This window comes from Mus musculus, chromosome 2 (assembly GCF_000001635.26).
Source record: "Mus musculus strain C57BL/6J chromosome 2, GRCm38.p6 C57BL/6J".
Taxonomy (NCBI): domain Eukaryota; kingdom Metazoa; phylum Chordata; class Mammalia; order Rodentia; family Muridae; genus Mus; species Mus musculus.
In genome coordinates, this window is record NC_000068.7 from 44411715 (window position 1) to 44427386 (window position 15672).

The following is a 15672-nucleotide window of genomic DNA, read 5'->3' on the forward strand; positions in this document are numbered from 1 at the left end:
TTTGATAAACAAAACTAGAAGAAAAATAATCAATGAAGGGTGTTGTATACTATGTGGTCATTCTCTTATCACTAATATTACCTAAGGACCTCCTCCAGCTGCATGCAGCTCTCACAGCTGTTGGCTCAATCGACCACTTAAGCACTCCAGCTGCAGAACCGATGCATAATTCTTGAGGGGAATTCACCCACCTTCTCCAGCTGCAGAATGCTTAATTGGGCATTCCAAGCTTTGCAGTTGGCAGTTTGATTCTATCTAACACTGCTTATATAATTGCTGAGCTGTTGACAGTGTCCTAGGGAAAAAAAATCTCTCAAGCAGTCTTAAACCAACCCTTGGGGAATAACAAACTCACCCCCGGATTTCTTGAATAACACTGGATGTGTTTTCAACTGCATGGAATAGGCACCACAGAGCTGCCATGGTCCTTCGAGAGATTTCAATCATTTTAACTGATCCTTAGTAAGGATTGGTTACATTCATCTGGATGAAGTACTCAGTGCCACAAATGAAGACAGGTATAGAGGAATGCATCACCTCTTCCTTTAAGACAAACAACGATATTTCCTTTTTACTTTGTGTTTATGTTTCTGAATGTATACACATGGAAGGATCTATGAGGTTGATGCTTAAACTCAATAAAAAGTATTCTAACTTCATGTTTGTCAAACTGTCACTTGAACATCATCGTGGAACATAGCTACTCTATGTCATGGTTATATTTTCAGCAGATGCCAGAGAACTTTGGGATTACATTAGATATCAAAACTGAGTCTTTCTAAGTAAAGAAAAATATGGCTAGCTGAAAGACTCCAAAAAATGAAATCTTAGGTGTATGCTTGCTTATGAAATATTCCTTGTTAGTAAGGATGATATTGATCCATGGAAATATGTAAGTATAAATGTTGCTATACTTTGAATGTGTGTTGTCTTCCCAAATTCACATGGAAGCCAATTGTGACTGTGCTGAATTAAGGGAGCAGCATCTGCAGACCTAATAGGTCTCTTCTCACGCAGAAACAGGACTGATGCTCTAATAAAAGAAGCTGCAAGGACCCATCCGACCCTTGAATTTTGTGACATTTCGCACTGCCCGAGGACCTATTCTGCCCTGAGAACACCAAGGAAGACATCCTCATCACAGCAAAACTGGCACTGTGGCCTGGAGCTTGCCAGCCTCTCAAACTATAAGAAATAATTCTACATAAAATTACTCCGTCTCAGGTGTTTTGTTAGAACTGCACAACAGACTAAGACAACTTTGTGAATGAAATTAGGCATGGAAACAAAGAGGAACAAAATAATACTTAGGCTGTATAACTGGCCATACATTTTTCTGAGTGTTTTTAGTTTAAAATCCATTCATTAACCTTAAATATAAGTTAAATGATTTCCACTTTATAGAGAAGAAAAGTTGAAGCCCATAAAGGCCAGATGATTACAATGAAAAAAAAATGTGTAAGTGGAAAGGTCAGTCCAAAGCTGTATCTGTCTGCAGCACCCACCTGCCACTACATTGGAATTACACTGTTAAGGGTGAATTTCATATAAAAGTCAATACCATTTGACATCCCATGTAATCCATCATACCATGCCAATTACAAGCATAGCTATATTTAATGGATTTAATACAAATGGGCCAATGAACATCTGAGAGAAACAACTGTAGAAGATGTTCAACTCTCTTCATCAACTATCGTGCCATAAGGTATCCTAAGCATTCTAGTCTCTCAGTGACTTTCAGCCTTCTGGTGAAAGAAGGTGCAAGGCTCTGACCCTCTCTTATCCACATAGCTCAGGATGGATATCACCCTTTACATACAACTGCCTGGCAAACATGTTATCCCACCAGGGTTACAATAGCCAACATTTTCATACTCAACTGCAAGTTCATCCCACTCTCTGCGTAGGCAAAGACAACGCATTTTTCATGGCATTCCATTTCTATTATGAACATATTCATAGGTTTAAATCACAAATTTAAATCTCTTTTCTACCTCATGCACCTAACAATTGATCCTCATAGCAGAAAGAAGAATTCTGGGTACAGGCAGTCACAGACAGATGCAACATTCCTCCATGGGCACCTCTGGGTTAGTAGGTGGGGTAATTTTCTGTTTCCAGAGTTCCCTAACAATACCATATCAAAAACTTGATACTCATTTAGCTAATTACTAATTAACCAAGAACAATCTCTTAAAAATCTTTTACACTGTAAGTTTTTAAATAATTTAAGATTCGGTTCCTTATTTTAAAAATGAAGTTTGGTATGAATGCTTTCCTTCATTGTTGAGCTGAAGGTTTCACATGAGAAATGTATATTTCAACTCAGATGTTAGGACAGCTCACAAGCACTAAGGGAACAATTAAGAATCCCCATTAAAAGTCCACAGCCTACTGAAAACTTCAGAGCCACTGTCTGGCATACAAAAGTGCTAACAATAGCTGAATTAAAGGTTACATACCACCTAACCACAGGCTTTTAGCAAATTATTACAGAAATAACGAACAACCAGTTAGGATATAAAATCTAAATAAATAAAGCAGATAGCCACTTCATTTACTTTCTCTAGCAAGTAAGTCAGTGAATACTAATAACAACAACAACCAAAAAAATTGGTAAGTTCTAAGTATTCAATCCATAATAACTCCTTGCCATTGGTAGCATCATCAGTTATAAAGTAAAATTGAATTAAGCCAGGTAAACCCTTCTGCACCTCTGTATAAAAGAGACATTTCAGATGAGCTATGACTGATGCAGGTATTATAATAACTGAGCCACGGGAGTTCCAGGAAGATGCTCAGGAGAGCAACCTGGTAAATGGATTTTGAAGGGTATCAGTCTAATATCCCACAGACATCATCTACTTAGCCCCTTAACACGGACACCAGACAATGTAATTATTTATTTCTATGATAATTTGCTGGGTAAACGTGATAAGGTGAGGAAATCTGCTTTGCTGGTTGTTTTATTAATCATGATACAGGAGGCCTTCTTGTGAGATAGCCACAAGACAAGGCAGTCTGATGGCATAGAACCAAGGGACGATGTTCCAGCAAAGGTCTGAGATGTTTTCTAAGATGAATACAAACCAATCTTTGTTTCCCAGATGAACTCATGTGAATAACAATCAAAATATTCTTAGGAATATTTTGTATGGAATTACTCATGTTCAATATTTTTCAATGTAATAAGGGAAAACAAACATTGACCAGTGCCCATAATTCTATTGTTGTTCTATTGTTGTTTTGTTCTTTCTTTCTTTCTTTCTTTCTTTCTTTCTTTCTTTCTTTCTTTCTTTCTTTCTTATATAAGGAAGTACAGACACAGGTATCTGTACACCTAAATGGAACCCAAAGTAAGGAGAAACCAATATAATGTGCATGTATTCAAAAAAACAATTATATAATAAGTGATCTTTTTCCTATGAGCCCTAAAATGCTGAGATCAAATAAATCAATTTGTACAGTGCCCATTTGCTAGTTAATATAGAGAAAGCTGCCACTGAAGACAGCCCAAAATGGAAGATACTTGCTTTCCAGTGTAACCAAGCCCCTGCCCCCAGTGTAACAAAGCAAGTTAGGAAATTCACCCAGGTTTCCTTCCTTTGCCTGTGGGTATATCTCAATAAAGGGCTAGTGTTGTTTCTTCACAGCAAGTAAGGGAACAAAGCTGTAAGTCTGGTAACTTAGTTGTCATTATAGCCAAACCTACTTGAAAAGCCTTAACAGCCATGTTATGTACTAAGTCCCAGCTCACAGAGGAACACATAATAGCAAGGATCTTGTTAGTTTATATCCATGACCTTTTATCTAACTAGTCCCTGGAGAAAAGGGAAGAAAAAAATACAAAAGGAAAATCAGTCAGCTACCCATGGTACCTAGCAAGCAAATGCCATGAACTTGCATGCCAGAAAGAAGACATGATGAACTCCAGCTCTGCATCATATTGAGTGAGGTTCAGTTCAGGACATAAAATAAAATGAAAAGCCCAACCTAATTAGACTGTAATGAGCAGTTCGTATGCCTTATGTCATTTCATCACGTGGAGAAGGTGCCGTATCCTCGCAATGAATGACTTCAAGCAAATCATCAGCTTGTACTGTGTTCAAGAATGCTAATCAGAAAGAAAAGGGTCTTTTATGACATGCTTGAAGAAAACAAGATTGATTGGAGCTTCTTGATCATAGCAGCGCCAGTGGGATGGTGTTATTGCTATTAAATTTCACTGTGTTTCTGGGAATCATGGAGTGTCCTAATGAGACAGGCAGAGAGAAAGGAGTTCATTAGTACAAAATTTGCTAAAGTTTATATGTCACTCAACAAGTCCTAAGCTGCTACTCTGAAGAATATTTAGAACCTGGATCTGAAAGTCGCTCGTGGCTAGCAGGTCTGTGGCTTCCCTAGTCTCTGCTTCTCCCCAGTCAGCAAACACATTAATGTTCAGGGCATTTCCAGCTCCGGGCTTAGGCTGAGTTTTGTATGCCATTAAATATTTCATCGAAAAACAGAACAAAAATTCTGCTCTCATACGGTCCTAAAATGGTTCCCAGTGTACCATGTCCTAAAGAGGATAAGATTAAAGTACAGAAAGAGAAAGGTTAATAGAATTAAAATTCTATTCCGTGTGGACAGTTCACTTAACCGTCTTTTGTCTAATTCTGCATTTCTCGTTCCTACCTTTTCTGACAGCCCTGCCAAGTAGATTCGGGAGGGTTTGGTCAAGAAAAGTACTGGCAGATCCTGGGAGAAGGGGGTGAGCCTAAGTACTTTTTTGCCCTTAACTTCATTTGATCAGCACCCTGGGCAATGTGCCAGTGTTCTCTGTGTCTCTGACCCCTACTGGAGAGACTTGTCCCACAGAGTTCATAGATACAAGAAGGTAGCTCTCCTCTCCCAACTATAAGAGGCTTGTTTTCTCTTTGTGTCCTGGTCAAGGAGGTAGCAGCTTTGAGCTCTTTCCAGTCCTGAGGTTTTCACCCTCTCACCTTGTCAACACTAGTACCATATATGTGACCAGGTGACTGAATGAAACTTTCTCTGTTTGAAAAATCTACTATGGTTTCTGTTTTCCAGTTTGAACCATAAGTGATAGAAAGGTCTAGCTTAGAATCTGTCTACTCAAGACTAACATTCCCTTTGAAAAATCTCCTGATGAGGAAATGTTTAAAGGAAAGAAGGGAAAGGAAAAGGTTTCTCTCCAACACGTCTCTTACCCTACAGATGGCAGATTAGCGCCTATCGCTAGTCCCTGAACATTTAAATGGCTGCACACTTCTAACCTTCCATGGCTCTTCTCTAAGAAATGTGTTTCTAGCTTTCTGTACAATTTGAACTTTTATATCATATGTAACATCATACTTCTGATTTTTTTTGATTAAACACAAACTAAATTGCTTTAGCAGTATCTCTGTTTAAAAAAAAACATACTCAAGAGTAAAAAAAAAAATGTGTTATGAATTGTAACATGTCGGGCTTAGGAAAAGAAAACATTTACCTTACCACACCTGTTTTTCCCTCCCACGAGCTGGTAAACAACTTGAACCAACCAGAGAGGCAACTATCTATCGCCGATCATTTACCTTTCCACATGGTAAGAGGTTTCTGCTCAATGATCTGGGAAGTATAAATTATTCTTTCCTTCAAGATACTGGTCTTCCACAAGCAGTGCAGCCACAGCTGTACTAAAAGGCTGTGGTTTGGTCATTAACAGCTAATAGTGGTTTTTAGACACCAATACCCACACTTGCTGTTCTGCAGTTACTTACACTTATATCTAAAAATATTAACGCAGGTAGTCCTCATTGTTTACCAATACCACAGCCTCAGAAGCCTGTTATGACATTTTCTGTCTCATACACAAATCATTTTGTGCATCAGAAGTACCTACCAGAGGGCCAGCATACTAAATTATCCAGGTTGTAAACAATGCAGATACATATACCTCTATTTCAATATGAAAGATTAGTTAACCAACTCTGGTTCCAGCAATGTCTTATTGAATTCCATCTTTAAAATAAGGACTGAAGGATCTGACATGGATTGCAACCTCATAAGAAAAACAAAATCAACTAACTGGACCACCCAGAGCTCCCAGGACTAAACCACCAAGCAATGAGTATACATGGAGGGAGCCAGGACTCCAGATACATATGTAGCAGAGGATAGCCTTATCTAACATCAGTGGGAGGGGAAGCCCTTGGTTCTGTGGAAGCTTTATGCCCCAGCATAAGGGGATGCTAGAGGAGTGAGGCAGGAGTGGGTGAATGGGTTGAGGAGCACCCTCATAGAGGCAAAGGGGAAAGGGAAAGGGGGGATGGGATGGAGGGTTGGTGGAGGGGTAACCGGAAGAGGGATATCATTTGAAATGTAAGTAAATAAAATGATAAATAAATAAATAAGGCCAATAAACACCCAAATCAGTGTAGTTTCTTAGCTCAATATTTGTATGTCACTTTTTACCCACCCATCTCATGTACTCTGCCTGAATTTGATTTAACTAGCACATAAGAACATAGATGTTGTATATGTTAATGAGATAGCAGGGATACATTGTGTAATATTGAAATGAGGTCATTGGGTTAAATATTTCTGCCTCCTCAAATGTTTATCATATCTTCATAGTGAAAACTTTCAAATTTCTTTATTGTCTTTTGAAACATATGGGATAGTATTATCTATAGTTCCCTAGCGTCACACATCTAATGGTAACTTCTCTACTGATTGACTTTTCTTTGTTACCGTCACTCCTTGCATTGGCTATGCCCAAATAACATTATAAGCTTAATATATTTAAAAACAATTTTGAGGTAAGGGACCTTATGCATTTCCCCCAGGAACTTAAAGATCCAATGAAGATTAGAGTCTGTAGATGCAATTTCCTCCTCACAGAAGCTGAGAAATCTAGTAGCCCTGATCCATTCGGACTGGATCTGAGTAAAGACAATGTTTCAGGCAGCTAATGCTTCCAAAGAAAATACTACAGACATAGGATTTGAATAACAAAAATATAATTCCTTATAGCTCTGGAGACTAGAAGTCTGAGGACAAGGTATCACCAGAGTTGGTTTTCCATGAGGCCTTTTTGTGACTCACAGATGACATTCTTCTCCTTGTGTCCTTACATATCATCCCTTTCGATCTGTACTGTCTCTGTTCTAATCTCTTTTTATAAGAACACCAGTAAGAATGCCCCGGGACACACCCAAATGACCTATTTTTGCTTAATTGCCTCTTTAAAGATTCTATCTCCAAACAGTCACATTCTGAGGGTCTGGGACTTGGGGCCTCACATATAAATTCTGAAAAGGTGCAAGAGTGGCTTTGTTAATCCATCCTCCATGATCTTGACCTTAAAAGGTATCATTCATCCGGTATCTTCACTAGAAAAGGTCCTCCACAAGTCTACCCGAACTCCTTAGAGCAGCTCATGAAACGTTCATGTTGTATTAGGACCCACAGAACAGTCGAGTCCCGTGTAGTAACACTCACGTAGGTCTGCTTTTAAATAGAGAATAACTATTAGTTAAAAAGGAACAAAATTCCAATTTTTAAAATTTCACACATCAGCTAAACAAAACAAAGTGGTATTTTCATTCCCACTTCGAAATTGCATCCCAAACTAAGCCACCAAAGTCACCAACCCTTAAAGTCAGCTTTGTTCCTCACTCTTCACCTCTCAACCATCTTCATCATCATCCAAGCCCACCTAACATTGTCTATATATTGTGCCTTTATTGAGTGGCAGTGGGGGGCTACATACAAAGAGGCTGCTAAAAGTTAGTAAGTAGTACTCGCATACAAATCTCCAGCCCAGAGCTGTTAGAAATTATGTTTATGATTCAATAAATGGGATTTTTGACTATTGCCCAAACTGTGCCCCAGCATGACCTGGGTGAACTAATCCTGCTAGGGGTACTATTTTTGGATGCCATAAATCTAAGCTTCTGGCTATTTCTAGTCATTAAACATCCCATGGAACTTTTCATAACACTAAGGGGTTTTAATCCCCTGCTTCTGGCCAAATTCCAACTGGAATAATTATGTTCTGCTCACTGTACCTAAATTCTCCTATGAAAGCATGAGGGACACTTTTATTGTATCTTCTCCACAATTAAGCTACAGTCCATTGAGTATGCTGTAGAGATTTTAACACGGTAGAATGCAAGTTTATATAATTCTGTAAGTTGCATTTCCAGTCAAACTCAATTCAGCCATTACATTTCTTCAGGGTCTTCAAAAATAATTTGTGTGCTAAAATAAAGTCGATCAGTGCTAATTGTTATGCCATCCGCAATGACAGGGATCAGAACCCAGGAGTTCCCCCTAAGAGTCCCTTTTCTAACAGCAGGAAAATAGAGGATCGCTGCCTGAATTTCATTATTGCTCACATGGTTGTTTGGGAATTCAGTTTCAACTCAGAAACACACAAAATGTTACAGGCAACTTGAATTCATTAGCTTCTTTTGATTGTATGGGAAGTTAAGAAGAATGAAAGCCTGGTCTTCCAGGACACCATATCCTCATGACTGAAGTTTCCAGTTTATAGTTGTAGAGGGAAAAGAATATCGATTTTTCAAAGGTCTAACCACCTAATATTCAAAAGAGAAACAAAATGATCTCATTGAGGAGTTTCTAAAGCCTAAAATGCCTTTAAATGGGCCGCAAATAACAGCTGCTCTCACCATAGAAGGGATCTGGCAAGCATCTAATCTCAGGGTCAAGGGCTGGATTGGAGACACAGAAAGATTAGCATCTGATGACGGCAACAGTGGAAAACAGTGATGGAGACATCAGCCGGGAGAACACAATGATGAAGATGTTAGCAGTCCCCAGGTTCAGCTTCCCAGATGAAAAAGAGTCAACTTTATTTCATAAAACAGCCACAGAGATGTAGCTCTTTGCTTCTACTGCCATTCAAATGCCCTGCTATCTTTTTAATACTGTGGATCAATTAACTGGTGCTTTTCAGTTAGGGCATAAGAAAGGTTCTTTGCAAACCGTTTTCCCAGTCTTTGACCGATGTTCATATTCAGAGGTTGAGGAGATTCAAGTGTCCAGCAGATGACCGACGGGAGGTCTCTATCCACATGATCCAGTGAAAATGGAACAGTCAATCCAGGAAGAGGTGAAGCCTAATGGTATCTTTTAATAAAGTTTATATCAAAAGTACAGGATTTATAATCCTAGCATCTGGGAGGTAGAGGCAGGAGGATTTGAAGTTCAACACCATCAAGGATTATGTAGTGAGAACTTGACACAGTCAGAGAGAGAAAGAATATAGAATTCACACACTGCACCCCCACCCTGTCTACACTTTGCAGCCATGACTCTGTTGTTCCATGCACAGGGATAATAGAGAACAATCCTGTAACTTCAAAATTCAGTTTCTTCGTAAGTTTTCTTTTCCTCATAATTTGATTTACTGTTATAAAAATAGCATCTTTATATGTCTGAATAGAACTCAATGCTGAATGGATCTTCAAGTGCTAAACAGATTTTTTTTTCCTCCTGGCCAATAAGGCAATAAATAGCTAGTCTTGCCAAATTAAGATGTAAGAGAGATTTTTATCTGAACTAAGAAAGCTTAGGAAAATAGCTACAAAGCTTTAATGAAATAATATATATTTAGTGTTTTATTGTTCTTCTGCTTTCATGAGTCTTGGGTCTTTCTCAAGAAACAATAACAAATGAGAGAACTATGAAAATGTATTTGGTGAAAACCTCGGAGCTTTCTGATTTAAGCAGTTTCCACTCTTCCCCTCTTCAAATTTTGAAGCACTGTCTTTAAAACGGCTACATATCCAGAAGGGTTGGCAGAATTGGGACTAGAATAAAATAAGATATGATTTGTAAAACCATCTTCATATATTTGAATAAGGTATGCTTCCCTCTCTCTAACTTACTCTGTAAAATGGCTCTTACAGCAGTTGTTAACACCCTCGTGTGATGAAGCAATGTGCTATCTCTCTGAGTAATATTTGCATTTTGGATCTCATTTCTAATTGTGGAATGAAATAATCTGTTCCAGATAAAAGAATTTTAACTTTAAGCCCAGAAATTATTTTTGAGCTCTATTTGATCACCTTTTTTTGGTAGCTTAAAAGGAAGATTCAGAGACTAGTAGTTTTTCTTGAGAGCATATCCTCTTCTTGCCAATTTTGCTTTATACAACTACATTGTTTTACATTATGTATGTTAATCAATGCGTTTGGAGGCTGTAGGGAGCTAGAAGGACTTAAAAGTTTGTCTAATCCAATACCTTCAATCCAGAGTTTTTCAAATAATAAAATCTACAGCTGCCTTATAACAAATCTTTGGTACAAACATCTCAATGTTTCATAATGGCCTTGCATGAATCTCCAACAATGGCATGGTAAGTAATTGCCTTAGGTGTGTGCCTTTACATTTAGACAGCAGTCCAAAGATGCAGGCTTTGATGTGATGCTATGGCCTCATCCACCTTGAATTATATTGTTTTCTTAAGAATAGTCATGGTTGTGCTGCAAGGAATTCATACTCTACTCATTTCTCCTCATTGGCCAGAGGAAAGGTGTGTCTGATCACAGGCTGGTGTCTAGAATGAAATGTACAGTTTGTGAAAGACAGAAATCCACAGTTCCACAAAAAGATGCTAATCTGGATTTAATTGATCTATTTTTCCAACAAGGAATTAATCCATACAAATAAGGATACACCTATATTAAGATGATATTTTTACTGGCCCAGTTCTCAAAAAGTCATCTATAACATACTATCCAGTTATCAAACAAGTATTAAGTTACTAAAGATTATATGGAGTTATTGAAGGATGATAAGAATAAATTACCCAAGGAGAGGTGTGGAGTCCATTCTGACTAGTAATAAACATCATATAGACCCTTACTTGATCTAAAAGGCTTCACATTCCAAAGCCAGAGATCACAAGCTATTCATGTCATAACAGAAATTATATTTCATATGTGTATGATGTCAATTCCTGTTGTTATGTTAATCCATGATGCCATTTCAATGTAATTAAGTCATAAAAGCTTTCATATTCTCCTACTAAAATATTGTTAACATTTGACTAGGCTATCAGATCCTACAACCAAGAAAAGAGGAAGTCCAGATGTATAATCTATATATATATATATCTTTTATGCTATGGTAGAAATGAACTTAACATCCTTTCAAGAAAAGACTACAGGCCAATTATTAGAAAACAAAGGAAACATTGATGATTCGTAATGAAAGACCTTAGGAAGTAAATAGTAAATAAAATGCAAGCATGTGTTATAAATAGGAATATATCTTGAGAAGTCTAGATAGGTCATTCCGATGGGAATACTAACTTCATAATCTTTTCATTGTAGCATATCATACAGTGTAGCACATGCCACATTATAAAGATGCCAATAATTAGCCAGAAAGCAAGAAGCCCACAACTATCTCATGAGATCTAAGCCAGAGCACATAGAGTAGGGTATCATGAGTCAAAGAATCAGGCCTGGGCTGAGACTTCCAGTGAACTTCAGACCTGCAGAAAGGTGACCCACATCTTCACTATACTATGTTCTTCCAGGAGAGACCTGACTCCCTTCCAGGAGATAATGCCAACTGCATAGAAATTCTGTGACCCCCCCTAAGTCACCAGTGACAGCCATGATGTTTCTACAAGGTCAAGCATTCATTTCACGTAGGAGCTACTTGATAACCTTCATTTTCTTTAAGACTATTGCATTTTTAGCAAGTTAGTTGACATTATCACCATCTTTACTCACTTCTCTTCCAAGTCCAGAAGGAATTGGGAAAAAAGAGTTCTGCAACAAAGGGTTCTCTTAGTACCCTCAGTTACAAAAGGCTCTGAACCTGCCAGTCGTCTTAGAGAATGCAAGCCTTTCTGGACTGGTAACTTAAATGTAGCTCATGCTTGATTCAGTACATCCTTGGTATACACTAGACAAACTAAATATATTGGAAAGATATAGAAACAGTGGCCCAAGAGAACTCAATAACCCAGAGGTCTCTTAAATTCATATCTATCAAAGTAGAGTAGTTTCTTTATTGATACCTACTTAATAGGAGATTATTTCCCCTACCAAAAAGAAGAACAAAATGCTGTTTTAATAAGGATTAGAACAACACAAGTACCCATTAGCTAACAGAAATAAATTCCAATAACTATGTAAAAATACCTATTTATTTATTTGCTGTACTGTTCGAATGGTGGCTAAAATTGTCTTGCCTTGTATGGGAAGAAGAACTAGAGTATTTTGTGGGTAAGAATGCCCACTGATCAAAATAGCACACAGCCAGGAACCAAGAATGATCTATCAAAGAGGGAAGGGAGGGAAAGGGAGAGGAAGAGGAGAGGGAGAGGGAAGGGGCGAAGAGGGAGAGGGACAGGGACAGGGACGGGGACAGGAGAGGGAGGTTTGTGTAGTGATGGCTATCTGTGCAGAGTTAGCATGGATAGAGTTGGGATGGCTGACTTTGTTGGATCATGCCTAGAACAACTAAGCTGAGAAATCCCATCAACTGTCCTCTTTTGATGGGATATTTTTATGAAATCAAAATAACTTGATGAAACAAGAACTTTTCCATGGCTCCCTGCTTTTGATCTCAGATGTGCCCAAACTTTAAGGAAGGAAATCTTTTGACTATCTGAAGAAGCACATGCCTATAATCCCAGTATTCAGGAGGTTGAGACCAGAGGGTCAATATTTCAAGGCCACCTTAATTTCCATAGCGGATCCCAGACCAGTATGTGCTATGTGGGACGCTGTCTCAAAAAAAAAAAAAAAAAAATTAACAAATTAAGTCTAAAATGGCTAAACTCATTTGGTGTTTCTCTTAAATAAATGCATGATGGACATGATATTAATTTAATTATCATCTAATTTTTTAAATGTTATTTGAGAGATTGATTTATATAAACGCTATGTATTAATATGCTTTACCCTTCACTATAGTTTATTGGGCAATAAAAACAGGGCTAAGATGCTAGCCCAAAGGATCTGAAATACAAATACGCAGGCCTCCCTGGCTAAAGATGGTCACAATGCCATCGGATTAATGTGCTTGACTTTTTCAGAAGCATCAGCCCAAGGCGTTTGCAAATGTGCCAAACTCTCCCAAAGTTTTCGCAAAGAAAAAAAAAATGTTTGAAGATAGAAATAGAAAGCTATGCTGTAAACTAAAAGCAGCCTTGCAAAGCAATTAATTATGTGCCCACTTCTCAGGATGATGAATGCCACTTGCTCATGCTTTCTCTACTGTCTCTGTGACTTATGAGAAGATTATAGGTGAGCTTTCCATTGATAGGAGTCATGTTGCATCAGGGTGATAGACGTCAGTCTGGAATAAAAGGACCCTGGCTATGATCTAGAGCCAAAACAGGTGCTAAGAGATTGTAGGCAGCTAAACTCTGGGGCTGAAAAACAAGGGGTTCAGGGAGACAGCGTGGAGACTCAATGAAGATCAGTGAAGATCCCACCACTGCTAGTGCAGCTGTGCAAAATAAAGCCCAACGCTGATCAAAATTGCAATTGACAACCTGAAGACAAATGGAGGGCCAGAGACAGACAGCTCCTTGAGAAGGCTTGGCACCCACAAGTTTAGTCAGAGCAGCATGCAAGGAAAATGGGATGCAGATGGGGATTGAGGCAAGCCAAGACAGGGTAAGAGAGGAGACTGCGAACATTGAGTTGTCAGGTGAACTTCAGGGCAAGGTAGTAGGTGCGAGGCCTTGTCGGTTGTGGATGTTCAGAGATGGGCTCTTAGGAAGTGAGAGTAGACCCCTCTTCCTCAGCATGGTGAGACTTTGTGTCATAGCCGCACAGCTCACAGGCCGTTGACTGTCTTTACCTTTCCTGCCCAGATGAACTGCAATTTCTCTGAGACGATTCTCTAGCCTGGAGAACCTCCCCTGAAGGCCCTGTGGTTTCGTGCTCTTTCATAGTACATGTTTTTCCACCAACCTTGCAAGCAAAGATCTGAAAAATCTTTCAGATATGAATTTTCGCTATTTCTCATGCAGGTCACAGTTTTCTGAACAGAGAACGTTATCTTTACCTCATGACTTCTACTTTAGCTTAAACCAAAGTTGTCTAGCTCTTGATTAATAAATCATATCCTCTATGTCCATTGTGGCAAGACTCTCTTCCCTTTTAACATTTAGAAGCGTTATAGAGTTTCTCGTGAATATCACATGCAATCTCCCTCTGCTATGGGGAGCACGGCTAAAGCAGTCTTGATCACTAAGCTTAGTCTTTCTACTCTTCGTGGGCGAGCTCTTTCTAGAAAGTTATTTTATATTATCTTTTCACAACCAGTTCCGTTTGTCCTGTCTCTACTTCTTACCAAACACAAATAACATTTTGGCAGTGTTACAGATGTGTTGAGACTGCCACTTCTTTGCTTAACCTTGTCTCTACAGTTTAAACTAGTCATTACTCTCTCATTTACATTACAAGATAATGCCTGTGCTTTCTCTGCTGTACAGCCATCATCTTCTCTATACTCTCTTTATGCCAATGTTCTTCATTGTGGTACCTAGACATAATATTATGCTGTTATCTAAACAAAAACCTCTTACATCACACATGCGGTGATGGCATTTTTCCAGTGGGTGTGTGCATGCATACACATGGTGGTAAGGAAATAAAAAATAATTTTAAGAGTAAATAGAGAGGAAAATGAAGTAAGGATGGCCTCAAAAATGCTCCAGGGCAAGGGGGACCATACAAGCAAGTGTAGTTTTCAACTAAGAGGAGATGAAGACTTTACTAACATGCGATGGCTTTAAAATAAAGAAAAAAGAAAAGGAAAGGAAAAGCAAGATATAATAATCAACAAATGGAAGCTGACATCAGATCAGAAACGGAAACAACAAACTAAAATAAATCTACTATAACCCCAAATCTTTATCTTAACTAAAATAATGGTCTCTCTACAACTGTAATAGATAAATGACAGATTGCTTTAGGGTGAGTTAACATGTGTATTCCCTGGGTGGGTCATCTATGTATAAAGTGGTACACACATCACTAAGGAGCCATACTAATGGAAATCAAAATGAGAGATAGTAAGAAGAGAAAAGGGTCAAAAAGCATCCTTATCAACCTAGGAAGAGGAGTTTTCCTGTTATCAGTAGAGGTGATGGGGGAAGGTAGGGTGTTGGTGTGTGTGGTCAGATGTATTTGCTGCTGCAGAGTCTGCAGATGAAACCACTTATGATAGGCCAAAGTACAGCACAGTTAACCACACTGGCGTGTGCTTTCTTGAAGATGCTGGAGCCCTGCATTTCACTTCTGCTGCCCAACTTATTTGTTTGTACTGGAAAGATGTTCATTTCAGAGAAGCTTGTTTGCATTCATCCAGAGGAAGAAAAGCAGGTGATACTGAAAGATCACAAAAAGGTATTGGAGGCTCTAGAAGCACAGGCAAGTGTACCAATCAAGGATTAGGAAAACCCCCAGTTATGAGGCTGGAAGGCAAAGATTGGTTCTCAGGGCAGTGGTAAGAAGAAGACAGGAGTCAGAAACTAGAGTATGGGATTCTAAGCATACTCTAAAATTAAGTATAGATTCTAGGAGAGGGAGAAAAGAAGGGAGGCAGAAATTGGGCAATACATTTAAGAGTTGAATGAATAGCAAGGGACTAATCACTTAATGTGAGGCACTGTGTAGG